Source organism: Staurois parvus, unplaced genomic scaffold (genome assembly GCF_062004578.1).
Source record: "Staurois parvus isolate SC_StPar_1 unplaced genomic scaffold, SC_StPar_1.0 ptg000017l, whole genome shotgun sequence".
In the NCBI taxonomy this organism is placed as follows: Eukaryota; Metazoa; Chordata; class Amphibia; order Anura; family Ranidae; genus Staurois; species Staurois parvus.
The window spans coordinates 23,103,035-23,118,809 of record NW_028317813.1 but is presented as its reverse complement, the minus strand read 5'-3'; the positions used below and the strand labels follow the sequence as shown (position 1 = coordinate 23,118,809).

At 44.8% G+C, this 15,775-nt stretch overlaps 1 long non-coding RNA gene across 1 annotated transcript; it reads right to left on the bottom strand.

The window, feature by feature from the left end:
- Positions 1-10,649: 10,649 nt before the first annotated feature.
- On the bottom strand, positions 10,650-14,400 carry LOC149473413 (uncharacterized). Its single transcript, XR_016313374.1, has 2 exons — positions 13,383-14,400; positions 10,650-11,278 (listed from the first exon to the last, which is right to left on the bottom strand). It is a non-coding gene; the product is annotated as an uncharacterized LOC149473413 (long non-coding RNA).
- Positions 14,401-15,775: the final 1,375 nt, after the last annotated feature.

The following is a 15,775-nucleotide window of genomic DNA, read 5'->3' as shown; positions in this document are numbered from 1 at the left end:
GCAATGTTTCAGGAGCGAGCAGACGTGACAGCAGAGGAAGGGGTCGAGGCAGCACTAGTCGCAGCCAGAGGCCAGTGCTCCCGGTGTCATCCAGCGGTCGTGTCTCCACCGACAACCCTGCCGTCATCGATTGGTTGGCTAGGTCGTCTTCCTCTTCCCAGGTCACCTCTGACACCTACAGCCAACGGTCGGTGGGTACGTCAGACACAACCGTTAGTTGGCATGGCCCGGGAGCAAGCCCACTGAAATCACGTGTCCTCTACCTGCCCCTGTCCTTTGGTGTTCCCTCACCAAGCGAAGTATCGCATGCTGTGGGCTCAGCCCCACTGTACAGTGAGGAAGAGCTAACAGAGGGCGGTCAGGAACGGGGGGAGACATCCGCCTCTTCAGCAGCCAGGCGAAGAAGTACTGGCGAGGAGAGTGGCTCGGTAGCCGGTCTAGAGACAGGTCTGTCTCCTGACCCACACGCAGCCGAGGGGGCTAGTAGTGAGGCGGAGACCCTAATTGATGATGATGAGGCTGATCGCACTTGGCAGCCTCGTCGTCATCAGGCTATTGCTTCCGCATCATCAGGAGAAGAGGGTGCCAGCTTGGCAGCGAGCAAAACAGTCGGTGGGTTGCCCAGGAGGCAGCAGGGTCGCAGCAGTGTCAGTGGAGGCAAACGGCCACGGAGTAGAGCACCAGCTCCACTGCAGCCTACCACCACGGCCAGTAGTGGTGCCGGTGTGCACGGAGGAAGTAGCAGTCAGCCAGTGAGGAGTAGCGGGGGCAAAGTTTCCTACTCGGCGGTGTGGCAATTTTTCGTCAAGCCACCCGAGGAAGTAAACGTAGCCGTATGTCGACTATGTGGCCAGAAAGTCAAGCGTGGCCAGGGGGCCCATGTTGGGACTACAGCGTTGCGTCAGCATATGCAGCGTCGCCATTCGGTGGCCTGGGAAAACCGTGATAAAGATATGGCGGTTCTGCCTGCCCCAGCCCCCACTCCATCACCCGCTCCGTTACTTGCTCCGTCACCCGACGTCAATCACCCTCTATCAGCCAGTCAAGGCTCCAACACCTCTGCTGAGGGGAGTTGTCGCTCGTTGGCATCTTCCGCTCGTTCAGATGCTCCTTCTCCTGCTACTCCTCTTCACGGATTCCGTCAGCAGTCTTTCTTGGAATCCGTTTCCAAGAGACAACAGTTTGCGAGCACGCACCCGACGGTGCAGAAGCTGAACGTCCTCCTGTCCAAGTTGCTGGTGCTGCAGTCCCTCCCTTTCCAAGTGGTGGACTCAGCACCTTTCCGAGAAATGATGGCTTGTGCCGAGCCGCGGTGGAGAGTGCCAAGCCGGCATTTCTTCGCCAAAAAGGCAGTGCCAGCCCTGCATTCACATGTGGAAGAGATGGTGGGCCAGTCTTTGAGCATGTCGGTCTCTGCCAAAGTGCACGGCAGCGCCGTGTGGAGCTGTAACTACGGTCAGGGACAGTACATGTCATTTACGGCCCACTGGGTGAACGCGGTGCCGGCACAGCCGCACCAGCAACTTGGACAGGTCACGCCGCTTTTGCCTCCACGTTTGCAAGTCCTTGGTCCAGCAAAGATGTCCGCCTCTACCACCTCTTCTTCCGCCGTGTCCTCAGCCGCCACCCCCGTGCCAAGTCCCATTACCCGACCGGCATATCACATGTGCAGGGTGCAACGGTGTCACGCTGTGCTGCACCTGGTATGCCTTGGCAAACGTAGTCACACAGGGGAGGAACTGCTGAGTGTAATGAACAGAGAAATCGACAGATGGATGTCTCCGCGCAAACTGAAAATCGGAACCATGTTGACCGACAACGGAAAGAACATGGTGTCTGCTCTGCGTCAAGGAAGGTTGTGCCATGCGCCATGCATGGCTCACGTGTTCAATCTGGTTGTCAAGCGGTTCCTAAAATCCACCATCCCACTGCAAGACATCCTTAAAATGTCACGTAAACTTTGCATGCATTTCAGCCATTCCTACACCGCAAAGCACACCCTCCTTGAGCTGCAGCGGCAGAATGGAATTCCACAGCATCGCCTGATCTGCGACGTTGCAACAAGGTGGAATTCAACCCTACATATGTTAGACCGCCTTTACGAACAGCGAAAGGCCATCACCGATTTCCTGATGTTACAAGCGGATAAAGGTACTCCCCTGTGTAACTTAGATGTCAGCCATTGGCAGCTCATGCGTGACACCTGCCGCTTCCTCAGGCCCTTTGAGGAGGCCACGCTATTCGTGAGTCGGCAGGACTATGGGATGAGCGACGTCATTCCTCTGTTGCACGTCCTGGAACAAATGCTGTTAACAATGGCTGGTCAGGGTGCGGTAGACGTGGCGCACAGATCTCAACGCCACATGACCCCTGTGGGGGCAGGACAGGAAGAAGAGGAGGAGGTAGAGGAGGACATTGGTGCTCAGGAATTATTGAGTGAAATGGGTGGTTTTTCCACTCAGCGGACAGGAGTGGAGGAGCAGGAGCATCTGGTAGAGGAGGAGGAGGAGACAGAGGACCCAGACGCACCGTGGCAGTATGCTGTGGAGATGGAGGCAGGGAGTCCCTCGCATTCCTTGGCACAAATGGCCCATAGCATGCTCGGTTGCTTGCGTAGCGACAGCCGAATAATAACCATCAGACAGAGGGATGACTTTTGGCTGTCCACCTTGTTGGACCCTCGCTACCGTTAAAAAATGGTGGCCTTTTTCACACCTGCTGAGAGGGAGGCCAAAATAACGTACTATAAAAACCACCTATGTAGTCAGTTGGTCTCTGCCTTTCTGCGCCAACGTCCATCCTCAGACACTGTGGGCCCTGTGCGCTCGCGTTCCGCTGCCATGGCAGCAGGGGAGGGGTGGGGTGGTAGGAGCAGTGGCAGCTCCACCAGCAGCGGCTGCCTCAGTCTGCAGTCGATGATGAGTAGCTTTCTTCACCAGCGCAGTGAGGAAACTACTAACCAGCCGCAGCAGCATCAGGTGGACCTGGAGCAGGACCTCAAACAACAGGCTTGGGCCTACTTGGACAGCACCCTGCCAACCGAGGTAGACAATCCCCTTGACTACTGGGCAACGAAACTTGACCTTTGGCCCCAACTAGCTGAATTTGCCCTTGAAAGGCTGTCATGCCCGGCCAGTAGCGTGGCATCGGAGCGCGTGTTTAGTGCGGCAGGAGGTATTGTAACTCCGCGGAGGACACGACTGTCCACCCAAAGTGTGGAGAGACTCACGTTTGTGAAAATGAATCAGGCGTGGATTAGTCTGGATTTCAAACCACCAGTTCCTGACACAACTGACTAAATCCGCCATGAATCATGCCCCAAACATGTTATTTTTAACATAGGCCTCTGTATGGCCTTCAATTTAAGCTGCTTACGCTTCGCCACTCTGCCATGGGCCCCTGTACCGCCTCCTCTTGCTGCTGCCAGGTCCAGAGTGTCTCATGGGTCCCTGTACGGCCTCCCATTGCTGCTGTCTCCATCGCCACACTCTGCCATGTGCCACTTTCAGGTCTCCTCACACTGCTGGTGGGTTCCATTTTGTCATAGGGTGCTGGCAGATTACGGGCCTCCCATTGCTGCTGCCAGGCCTGTAATCTGCCATGGGCCCCCGTACCGACTCCTCATGCTGCTGCCAGGCCCGTAATCTGTCATGGGCCCCTGTACCGCCTCCTCATGCTGCTGCCAGGTCCAGAGTGTGTCATGGGTCCCTGTACGGCCTCCCATTGCTGCTGTCTCCATCGCCACACTCTGCCATGTGCCACTTTCAGGTCTCCTCACACTGCTGGTGGGTTCCATTTTGTCATAGGGTGCTGGCAGATTACGGGCCTCCCATTGCTGCTGCCAGGCCCGTAATCTGCCATGGGCCCCCGTACCGACTCCTCATGCTGCTGCCAGGCCCGTAATCTGTCATGGGCCCCTGTACCGCCTCCTCATGCTGCTGCCAGGTCCAGAGTGTCTCATGGGTCCCTGTACGGCCTCCCATTGCTGCTGCCAGGCCCATAATCTGCCATGGGCCCCCGTACCGACTCCTCATGCTGCTGCCAGGCCCGTAATCTGTCATGGGCCCCTGTACCGCCTCCTCATGCTGCTGCCAGGTCCAGTGTGTCATGGGTCCCTGTACGGCCTCCCATTGCTGCTGTCTCCATCGCCACACTCTGCCATGTGCCACTTTCAGGTCTCCTCACACTGCTGGTGGGTTCCATTTTGTCATAGGGTGCTGGCAGATTACGGGCCTCCCATTGCTGCTGCCAGGCCTGTAATCTGCCATGGGCCCCCGTACCGACTCCTCATGCTGCTGCCAGGCCCGTAATCTGTCATGGGCCCCTGTACCGCCTCCTCATGCTGCTGCCAGGTCCAGAGTGTGTCATGGGTCCCTGTACGGCCTCCCATTGCTGCTGTCTCCATCGCCACACTCTGCCATGTGCCACTTTCAGGTCTCCTCACACTGCTGGTGGGTTCCATTTTTTCATAGGGTGCTGTATGGCCTCCCATTGCTGCTGCCTCCACCGCCACACTGTGGCTCCACACTCTGGTTTTGGCCCCGTGACTGCCCAAATGAGTGAAGTGTGCGGTGATTCTAAGATCGACGGCACTCATCTGCATGTCATACTGACTGACAGTATTATTTCTCTTCCCCAGCAGACTCCAAGGGCATTTAAATTAAAGGTACAGTGTTCTGCACTAATATAAAGGCTCTCTGAAGCCTAGAAACACCCTTTTTACAAGTTAAATTCGCAGCAAATATATTCGACTCGAATCGAAATTATTCCGCGAATTCGCCGAATCGAATTTTTGAATAATTCGCTCATCTCTAATCCTAATGAAGGTCTTAGGAGCAAAGCTAAATTTTAAACAAAATCCTAATAAACAAGAATTCAGCTAGAGGTGAATCTAATTATTGATTAAAGCGGTGTCTAGTAGAAAGGCAGCTGGGGTGCGTAAAATCACACATAAATATTTTATTATATCTTTTCATGTGACAACACTGAATAAATAACACTTTGCAAAATACTAGATGTAGTTTTTGCTGTGGGTGTATTCATTTTTGCATCAACTAATTTGAGTAAAACTGAAGATTCTGTAATCTAAGTTATATTATTGAGATGTTAATTAAAATCTTACTTTTCAAAAGGGGTGTACTCATTTATGCTGAGCACTGTAAATGTCTAATTCATCTGGTTATAAAAAAGTAAAAATACTGGTGACAATTATATAGCAGAACAATAAATCTATGTATAGAAATGTCCACCACAAAAATCAATCTCTAGATCCGTGTGTCTTCTTTAACATACAGTTGTGTTCAAAATAATAGTAGTGTGTTGAAAAAAGTGAATAAAAGCTCAAAATCCTAATAGCTTTTATTTCCATACACACAAATGCATTGGGAACACTACACATTCTAGTCCAAATCAAAACATTAAGAAAAATATATAAAATTTGTGTTTCTCTAAAAAAATTGAAGAAAAGTGAATATTAAACTGTTCAAAAAAATAGCAGTGTTTTATTCTTCTTTATAAACTCAAACATTCACTATATAAACTGAAAAATATTTGAAGATTTTGCTTTCCTTTGAATCACTTAATGAATATTTAGTTGTATAACCACTGTTTCTGAGAACTGCTGTACATCTGTGTTGCATGGAGTCAACCAACTTCTGGCACCTGTGAACAGGTATTCCAGCCCAGGATGATTGGACTACATTCCACAGTTCTTCTCTATTTCTTGGTTTTGCCTCAGAAACTGCATTTTTGATGTCACCCCACAAGTTTTCTATTGAATTAAGATCCGGGGATTTTAAACAATAAATGCACTATTGGATTAAGATCCGGGGATTGGGCTGGCCACTCCATAACGTCAATCTTGTTGGTCTGGAACCAAGATGTTGCATGTTTACTGGTGTGTTTGGGGGTTGTTGTCTTGTTGGAACACCCATTTCAAGGGCATTTCCTCTTCAGCATAAGGCAGCATGACCTCTTCAAGTATTCTGATGTATTCAAACTGATCCATGATCACTGGTATGCGATAAATAGGCCCAACACCGTAGTATGAGAAACATCCCCATATCATGATGCTTGTGCAACCATGCTTCACTGTCTTCAGTGTACTGTGGCTTGAATTCAGTGTTTGGGGGTCGTCTGACAAACTGTCTCTGGCCACTAGACCCAAAAAGAACAATCTTACTTTCATCCGTCCACAAAATGTTGCTCCATTTATCTTTGGGCCAATGTGCTCTTTGGCAAATTGTAACCTCTTCAGCACGTCTTTTTTTCAACAGTGGGACTTTGCGGGGGCTTCTTGCAGATAGCATGGCTTCACATAGGCGTCTTCTAATTGTAATAGTACTCACAGGTAACTTTAGACCTTCTTTGATCTTCCTGGAGCTGATTGTTGGCTGAGTCCTTGCCATGTTGGCTATTCTATCCATTTGAACGGTAGTTTTTCGCTTTCTTCCACGTCTTTCAGGTTTTGGTTGCCATTTTAAAGCATTTGCAATCATGGCACCCTATCATTTTCTGCACTTTATGTGTTTTCCCCTCTCCATTCAACTTTTTAATCAAGGTACGCTGTTCTTCTGAACAATGTCTGGAACGACCCATTTCCCTCAGAATTTCAGAGAGAAATGTACTGTAACCAGCATGTACAACATTTGCTGCCTTCCTTCCTTAAATAAGGGCAATAACTGCCACCTGTTTTTCAAAGAATGAATTACCTCACTAATAGAACTCCACACTGCTATTATTTTGAACATTCCCCTTTCAATTAGTGATTCAATTACACAGAATCAGCAGCATGCATGTCATGACTGTTGGGTCTGTTGGATTTCTATTACTCTACTACACCTGCTAATAAATTATTTGCCATGTAGAAATATAATTTCTACCAAAAACAGTGATTGATCAGGTTAGTGATGTCTGACTGGTGATATACAGTTGTATTCAAAATAATAGCAAAGAGTGCTCTTCCACCACCAGATGTATTAAATGTACTCACCAGAGCTCTAGGCTGGTAATATGATAAACCAGCATGAACACATGGACTCTGGGAGTGACAGTTTGCAGCTGTAATGATCCTCAGACACCCCTTCCACTGGATGCTCCTCTTATCTCATATAATCCCCAGAAGGAGGAGGAAAAAAGGGTAGTAGTATAAAACATTTAAAAGCACTTTATTCCTAAAAACAATTACACTGAACTCACATTGACAAGTGTCACCACCGACAAGTATACAAAGCATAAACTCCAGATGGGCTCATCTCCGACCGCCACTAATCTTCTGCAAGCTCAAACCTGCCATGTATAGTGACATCACATCCAGGCCATGCCCTGGATGTGTGGAAGGAGAATCCCACCAAAAAATTAAAACCTCAATTAAAGAAAGGAAAGAAATTGGGAATTCTTGCAGAAAAAGAGGCAAGTTATTTGTTACAAAAGACCCCTAGGATACCAACAATATACTACCTGCCAAAAATACATAAAAATATTAATAAATCCCCGGGGAGACCCATTGTTAGAGGGATCGATTCTTTGTTCGCTAGAATAGGAGAATATTTGGACATCTTGCTACAGGACATAGTAATAAAAAACAAAGCATTCCTAAAAAGATACAATAGTGAAAAATACTATTGTATTCTCAGTTTTCTCATTCAATACACCTTTGGCTGCAATCATGGATGTTTTCACATTTGTTGAGAACAGAACAGTAAAAATGAGGAAGTTTTAACTACAAAGGGAAGCAGACAGGAAGTTTTAAAAGAATGTTCAGAAAATTGGGGCATACCATGGAGAAAAAAATCAATGCATGGTGACGCGTGATACATTAAGGAGAAAGATTATGGCTTACTGCTCATGAAAACCCCAAATCCACAATCTCAGAAAATTAGAATATTACATGCAATCAATAAAACAAGGATTGTAGATAGAACAATATCGGACCTCTGAAAAGTATAAGCATGCATATGTACTCAGTACTTGGTTTGGGCCCCTTTTGCGGCAATTACTACCTCAATGCGGCGTGGCATGGAAGCTATCAGCCTGTGGCACTGCTGTGTTATGGAAGACCAGGATGCTTCAATAGTGGCCTTCAGCTCTTCTGCATTGTTCGGTCTCATGTCTCTCATCTTTCTCTTGGCAATGCCCCATAGATTTTCTATGGGGTTCAGGTCAGGCGAGTTTGCTGGCCAATCAAGCACAGTAATCCCACAGTCATTAAACCAGGTTTTGGTGCTTTTGGCAGTGTAGGCAGGTGCCAAGTCCTCCTGGAAAATGAAGTCAGCATCCCCATAATGCTCCTCTGCGGAAAGAAGCATTAAGTGCTCCAAAATCTCCTGGTAGACGGCTGCGTTGACCCTGGACTTAATGAAGCTCAGTGGACCAACACCAGCAGATGACATGGCTCCCCAAATCAACAGACTGTGGAAACTTCACACTGGACTTCAAGCATCTTGCAGTGTGTGCCTCTCCTTTCTTCCTCCATACTCTGGGTCCTTGGTTTCCAAATGAGGTGCAAAAGTTGCTCTCATCAGAAAAGAGGACTTTGGGCCACTGAGCAACAGACTAGGTCTGTTTTTCTTTAGCCCAGGTAAGACACGTCTGACGTTGTTTGTTGTTCAGGAGTGACTTGACAAGAGGAATACGACATTTGAAGCCCATGTCCAGGATCCGTCTGTGTGGTGGCTCTTGATGCACTGACTCCAGTCTCAGTCCACTCCTTGTGAAAGTCCCCAACACTTTTGAATGGCCTTTCCCTGACCATCCTCTCCAGGCTGAGGTCATCCCTGCTGCTTGTGCACCTTTTTCTTCCACACTTTTCCCTTCCACATACCTTTCTATTAAAGTGCTTTGATGCAGCACTTTGGGAACATCCAACTTCTTTTGCAATTACCTTTTGAGGCTTTCCCTCTTTATGGAGGGTGTCAATGATGGTTTTCTGCACAACTGTCAGGTCAGCAGTCTTTCCCATGATTAGGATTCCTACTGAACCAGACTGAGAGACCATTTAAAGGCTCAGGAACCCTTTGCAGGTGTTATGGCTTAATTAGCTGATTAGAGTGGTACACTTTGAGCCAAGAATATTGTACCTTTTCACAATATTCTAATTTTCTGAGATTGCGGATTTGGGGTTTTCATGAGCTGTAAGCCATAATCATCACAATTATGACAAATCACGGCTTTAACGATCTTGCTTTGCATGTAATGAGTCTCATATATTAGTTTCACATTTTATGTTGCATTACTGAAATGAACTTTTGCACAATATTCTAATTTTTTGAAATATATATATAAAAATAATTTTGCATTCCCGGGTAGGGGTGCATGCACTTGTCAACCTACCCGCGCCGCCATTGGCACCTACAGCTGTCAATCACCAGGTCCCGGCCAAAGATTCCCTGCTGGCACCTGACATTCACTGAAAAACACTGGCAGGGGAGTGGTCTGTATGTAAACAAAGATCTCTCCAGTAAGTACCAGCATGCTGCTTTGTATTGCTCTGCATAGCAGAGCAATACAAAGCAGCATGCTTACATAGCAAAACACAGCTAACTCTTTGATCGCCCCAGATGTTAACCCTTTCCTGCCCAGTGTCATTAGTACAGCGCAAGTACTTTTTATAAGCACTGATCACTGATATTAGTGTCACTGGGGATGTGAGTGGCAGTTCCCCCCAGTGTCAGAATGCCTGCCACAGTCCCGCTATAAGTCACTGATCGCCGCCATTACTAGTATTAAAAAAAATTCCAGTATATATACTGCTATTTGTAGACGCTATAACTTTCACGTAAAGCAATTTACACGTATTGATTTTATTTACTAAACCAAAACCTATAACAGTATACGTTTTGGACTAAATTTATGACGAAATTTGATTTACATGCAACAGGTACCATCTGAGCCCTGTCTATCTTTCACAAAAACTACCTGGTAAAGTAGGGTGTAATTATAGCTAGTCTGCTAGCATGCAGTTTTCAATAAATTTTCAGGTCCGAATAAAGAAGGGAAATGGGGCAAAAGTTTCGGGGACAATCTTGATTTCTCTGGTTTGGGCAGTGTTACAATAGTAGCTTGTAGCATTTTTGGGGGAAAGAATGCAGAGGATGCGGTTTGGCTGAATACTTAAAATGTTAAGTGTGGTACTAGAACATCTTGGTTTTAGAATATTCAGCTGTGAACCCATCAGCCCCAGAGATTTGTTGTTTGGCGTTGATTTTATAACAGTTAAGATCTCAGCATCAGTGATAGGAGAATTCAGCCTTGTCAGATCCTATCTAGAATAAACATGGGAGAGAAACTGAATTGAAGAATTTAGATATCAACGCTTCAGTTGGTTGCAGAGTGTGATGATCTTGCTTGAGATTGTATAGATTACCATATTATTTTTGAAAAGTATTAGCAATGTGTTTCAGATAGAACACCTTAGTTTGAGTTGCTAGATCAAGTATGGAAGACCACACTATCCATGACTTCCAATATGGCCCACACTCAAACATGGAATGGACTCCTAGCTGATAAGGCTTGAGTTAAACAAGCTTATGGGGTGAGATTTATCCTCCAAAATGAATCCCAATCAAGGAAAGAAAATTTTTGCTTGATAATCTCTAAACGACCACCCACAGGGTAGATGAAATGCAAAGAGACAATAGGGACACTAATAGTTAATACTGCAAAACTCTTTAATATATTAAAACCAATGCATCATATGCACTCACATTAGAAAAGTTAATAATAAGCCTCCTTAATGTAAACTTTCCCCATCAAAAAAGCTTCTCAAATCAATCATGGCTCCCACATCAAGTGAACTGGCAGCAGTGCGATAGGACTTTGACCGGCCAAGATGTAACCTCCTCTACAAAAAGATGACTCTGGAGTGCTGCAGCTAGTGTGCGCTCCACTCACCGGACATAACATCACGAGGTCTCTGTCAAAACTGAAAATTGCGTCAGCGCGTTTCACCCCTCCTCCAGGGCATTATCACAGACAGTGATCTCCGGTTCCTGCTTCCAGATATACCTCACCACAACTCCTCCCACCTGATTCGCTAATCCTTCTTAAATATACTTCCACGGCTTATTCTACTGCAAATTCACTTCCTGATCAGAATCTTGCAGCTTCCAATCTCAATACAAGAATACATTTAAAAATCGATCTCTATAAAACTGATCATATTCCATAAAATTTAGATTCATTAATTAAAACATTATACAAATCATAATATAGTAAAATAAGTGTAAACAAAAAATTATTAAATATCATCAATCCATCAGCACTTATAACCATACATGACCTACTACAGTGTTTTTCAACCTTTTTTGTGCAAAGGCACACTTTTTTCATGAAAAAAATCACGAGGCACACCACCATTAGAAAATGTTAAAAAAATTTACCTCTGTGCCTATATTGACTATATATAAAGTAATTCTCTTGAATAGGAATCAAACACAAAGAAATTATTTTATAATTACTTTATTATGAAATAATAAAGTATTTTATAATTGGACCCGGGGGCCGGACCAAGAGTAGATGAATGATGTGTATGTGTCATCCATAGTAAGTATAGTAATATTCCCCCATAGTAAGCATAGTAATTAATCCCCCATATAGTAATTCATCCCCCATAGTAATTAATCCCCCATATAGTAATTCATCCCCCATAGTAATTCATCCCCCATAGTAATTAATCCCCCATATAGTAATTCATCCCCCATAGTAATTAATCCCCCATATAGTAATTCATCCCCCATATAGTAATTCATCCCCCATATAGTAATTCATCCCCCATAGTGTAATTCATCCCCCATAGTGTAATTCATCCCCCATAGTAATTCATCCCCCATAGTAATTCATCCCCCATATAGTAATTCATCCCCCATATAGTAATTCATCCTCCATATAGTAATTCATCCCCCATAGTAATTCATCCCCCATATAGTAATTCATCCCCCATAGCAATTCATCCCCCGTATAGTATTTCATCCCTCGTATAGTATTTCATCCCCCGTATAGTATTTCATCCCCCGTATAGTATTTCATCCCCCATATAGTATTTCATCCCCCATATAGTATTTCATCCCTCATATAGTATTTCATCCCCCATATAGTAATTCATCCCTCATATAGTATTTCATCCCTCATATAGTATTTCATCCCCCCATATAGTATTTCATCCCTCATATAGTATTTCATCCCCCCATATAGTATTTCATCCCTCATATAGTATTTCATCCCTCATATAGTAATTCATCCCTCATATAGTATTTCATCCCCCCATATAGTAATTCATCCCTCATATAGTATTTCATCCCCCCATATAGTATTTCATCCCCCCATATAGTATTTCATCCCTCATATAGTAATTCATCCCTCATATAGTATTTCATCCCCCCATATAGTATTTCATCCCCCCATATAGTATTTCATCCCCCCATATAGTATTTCATCCCTCATATAGTAATTCATCCCTCATATAGTATTTCATCCCTCATATAGTATTTCATCCCTCATATAGTATTTCATCCCCCATATAGTATTTCATCCCCCCATATAGTATTTCATCCCCTCATATAGTATTTCATCCCTCATATAGTATTTCATCCCCCCATATAGTATTTCATCCCTCATACAGTAATTCATCCCTCATATAGTAATTCATCCCCCATATAGTATTTCATCCCTCATATAGTATTTCATCCCCCCATATAGTATTTCATCCCTCATATAGTAATTCATCCCCCCATATAGTATTTCATCCCCCCATATAGTATTTCATCCCTCATATAGTAATTCATCCCTGATATAGTAATTCATCCCCCATATAGTATTTCATCCCCCCATATAGTATTTCATCCCTCATAAAGTAATTCATCCCTCATATAGTATTTCATCCCCCACAGTACTATTCCCCCCCCCCCCTTCTAGTAAGCCAAGTCCCCCGTGTCAATTCACTTACCTTTTGCGTTCCTCTCGCTGTCTTCCCGCGCCGTTCGGGTCTTCAGGGCGGACTGTGAGAGGAGCCTAGCTCCCCTCCCCTCACGTTCGGCACGCTGCCCCGCCTACACACATCCTGACAGCCACATCCGCAAGCCGGATTAAAAGGTCCGCGCGGACTTTTGGGGCTGCCAACCGAGAGGAGGCAGGGGAGCGGCCGACCGAGAGGAGGGAGGGGAGCAGGCGCCCGGCACACAGAAGAGCCGCATTAGACTGGGTAAAGAGCCGCATGTGGCTCGCGAGCCGCGGCTTGCCGACCACTGAATCATTAGATTCTAATGATTGGTCTATTTGTGAGCCGAAGCCACATGTTACAGATGAAATTGGAATTTTTCCCACGGCACACCAGACAATATCTCACGGCACACTAGTGTGCCGCGGCACAGTGGTTGAAAAACGCTGACCTACTACAATTACCAATTAGATAAAAAGCAGTTCAAATCTATGTAAGCATTTAGCCCCTTAGGGGCCAAGGTATTCATTTTCCTTTAGCACCTTTTTTTGATTGGAGCACTTTATCTTCACCATTGATTTGGGACACTGGACTTTTTTTCATATATTCTCACATATTTACGTTTCACTGATTAAATGCATTCATTAATTTTTATAATTTTTTCACTGATTGAGCAATTTTTTATTATTGATATTTATTTTTTTAATTTTTGCACTGTAGTTCTATTGGTTTTTAGGTATTGATGTTTTTCATCTATAAACAGCAGCCCTAATGAAGACAGTTTGGTTCTAATTTGTCATTTTAGATAGTTTGCCAAAAACGTACCTGCCTTGTTTCCCTGAGAGTAGTGTAAAGCTTTAAACCTTTACAAGAATTTTCATAATCTGAAATTAGTAGTGACTCCAAAGAAAGTCTACATTGCTGTAGCTCGTTTATCTAAAGACAATTTTTTTTATGCTGAATTTCCAGAATTTTATTTTTCTTTTAAGGTCAGTCATTCTGCATCCTACGCCTCTTTTCCCTTGCTGCCATTTGTAGATGCAGACCTCTGGTAAAGGCCTTATACGCACACCATACTGAAAATGAAGAGACACCAGGTGTAACATTTCTAAGGAAAAAATCCTTAATTTTTTGCCTCAAATCCTCCCGGAATGGGAGTTTAGAAAAGAGAGAAATATTGTTCCTCTGCATATATGCGGAGTTGACTGTCTCATTAATACTGTTTGAGATTGGCGCATGGTCAAACCATGAAATGGAATGGATTCTTGCTAGAGACACCTTGGAGAGTAATTGGAGGTCAGACACAAAGAGGTATATAAATGCATAGATCTTGTCTGGTATGGAATAAGTTTAGTCCTTTTCTGTTGGGTTAAGGCACTTCCATACGTCGTATACAGGTGAAACTAAAAAAAAATTAGAATATCGTGCAAAAGTTCATTTATTTCAGTAATGCAACTTAAAAGGTGAAATATGAGACTCATTACATGCAAAGCAAGATAGTTCAAGCTGTGATTTGTCATAACTGTGATGATTATGGCTTCCAGCTCATGAAAACCAAATCCACAATTTCAGAAAATTAGAATATTGTGAAAAGGTACAATATTCTAGGCTCAAAGTGTCCCACTCTAATCCGCTAATTAAGCCACAACACCTGCAAAGGGTTCCTGAGCCTTTAAGTGGTCTCTCAGTCTGGTTCAGAAGGAATCACAATCATGGGAAAGACTGCTGGCCTGACAGTTGTGCAGAAAACCATCATTGACACCCTCCATAAAGAAGTGAAAGCCTCAAAATCTAATTGCAAAAGAAGTTGGATGTTCCCAAAGTGCAGTATCAAAGCACATTAATAGAAAGTTATGTGGAAGGGAAAAGTGTGGAAGAAAAAGGTGCACAAGCAGCAGGGATGACCTCAGCCTGGAGAGGATGGTCAGGAAAAGGCCATTCAAAAGTGTTGGGGACTTTCACAAGGAGTGGACTGAGGCTGAAGTCAGTGCATCAAGAGCCACCACACAGACGGATCCTGGACATGGGCTTCAAATGTATTCTTCTTGTCCAGCTGCTCCTGAACAAACAACGCCAGAAGCGTCTTACCTGGGCTAAATAAAAACATACCTGGTTTATTGCTCAGTGGTCAAAAGTCCCCTTTTCTGATGTGAGCAATGTTTGCATCTCATTTGGAAACCAAGGACCCAGAGTATGGAGGAAGAATTAAGAGGCACACACTGCAAAGATGCTTGAAGTCCAGTGTGAAGTTTCCACAGTCTGTGTTGATTTGGGGAGCCATGTCATCTGCTGGTGTTGGTCCACTGTGCTTTATTAAGTGCAGGGTCAACGCAGACGTCTACCAGGAGATTTTGGAGCACTTCATGCTTCCTTCCGCAGACAAGCTTTATGGGGATGCGGACTTCATTTTCCAGCAGGACTTGGCACCTGCCCACACTGCCAAAAGCACCAAAACCTGGTTCAATGACCGTGGGATTACTGTGCTTGATTGGCCAGCAAACTCGCCTGACCTGAACCCCATAGAGAATCTATGGGGTATTGCCAAGAGAAAGATGAGCGACATGAGACCAAACAATGCAGAAGAGTTGAAGGCCGCTATTGAAGCATCCTGGTCTTCCATAACACCTTAGCAGTACCACAGGCTGATAGCTTCCATGCCACGCCGCATTGAGGCAGTAATTGCTGCAAAAGGGGCCCAAACCCAAGTACTGAGTACATATGCATGCTTATACTTTTCAGAGGTCCGATATTGTTCTATGTACAATCCTTGTTTTATTGATTGCATGTAATATTCTAATTTTCTGAGATCGTGATTTGGGGTTTTCATAAGCTGTAAGCCATAAT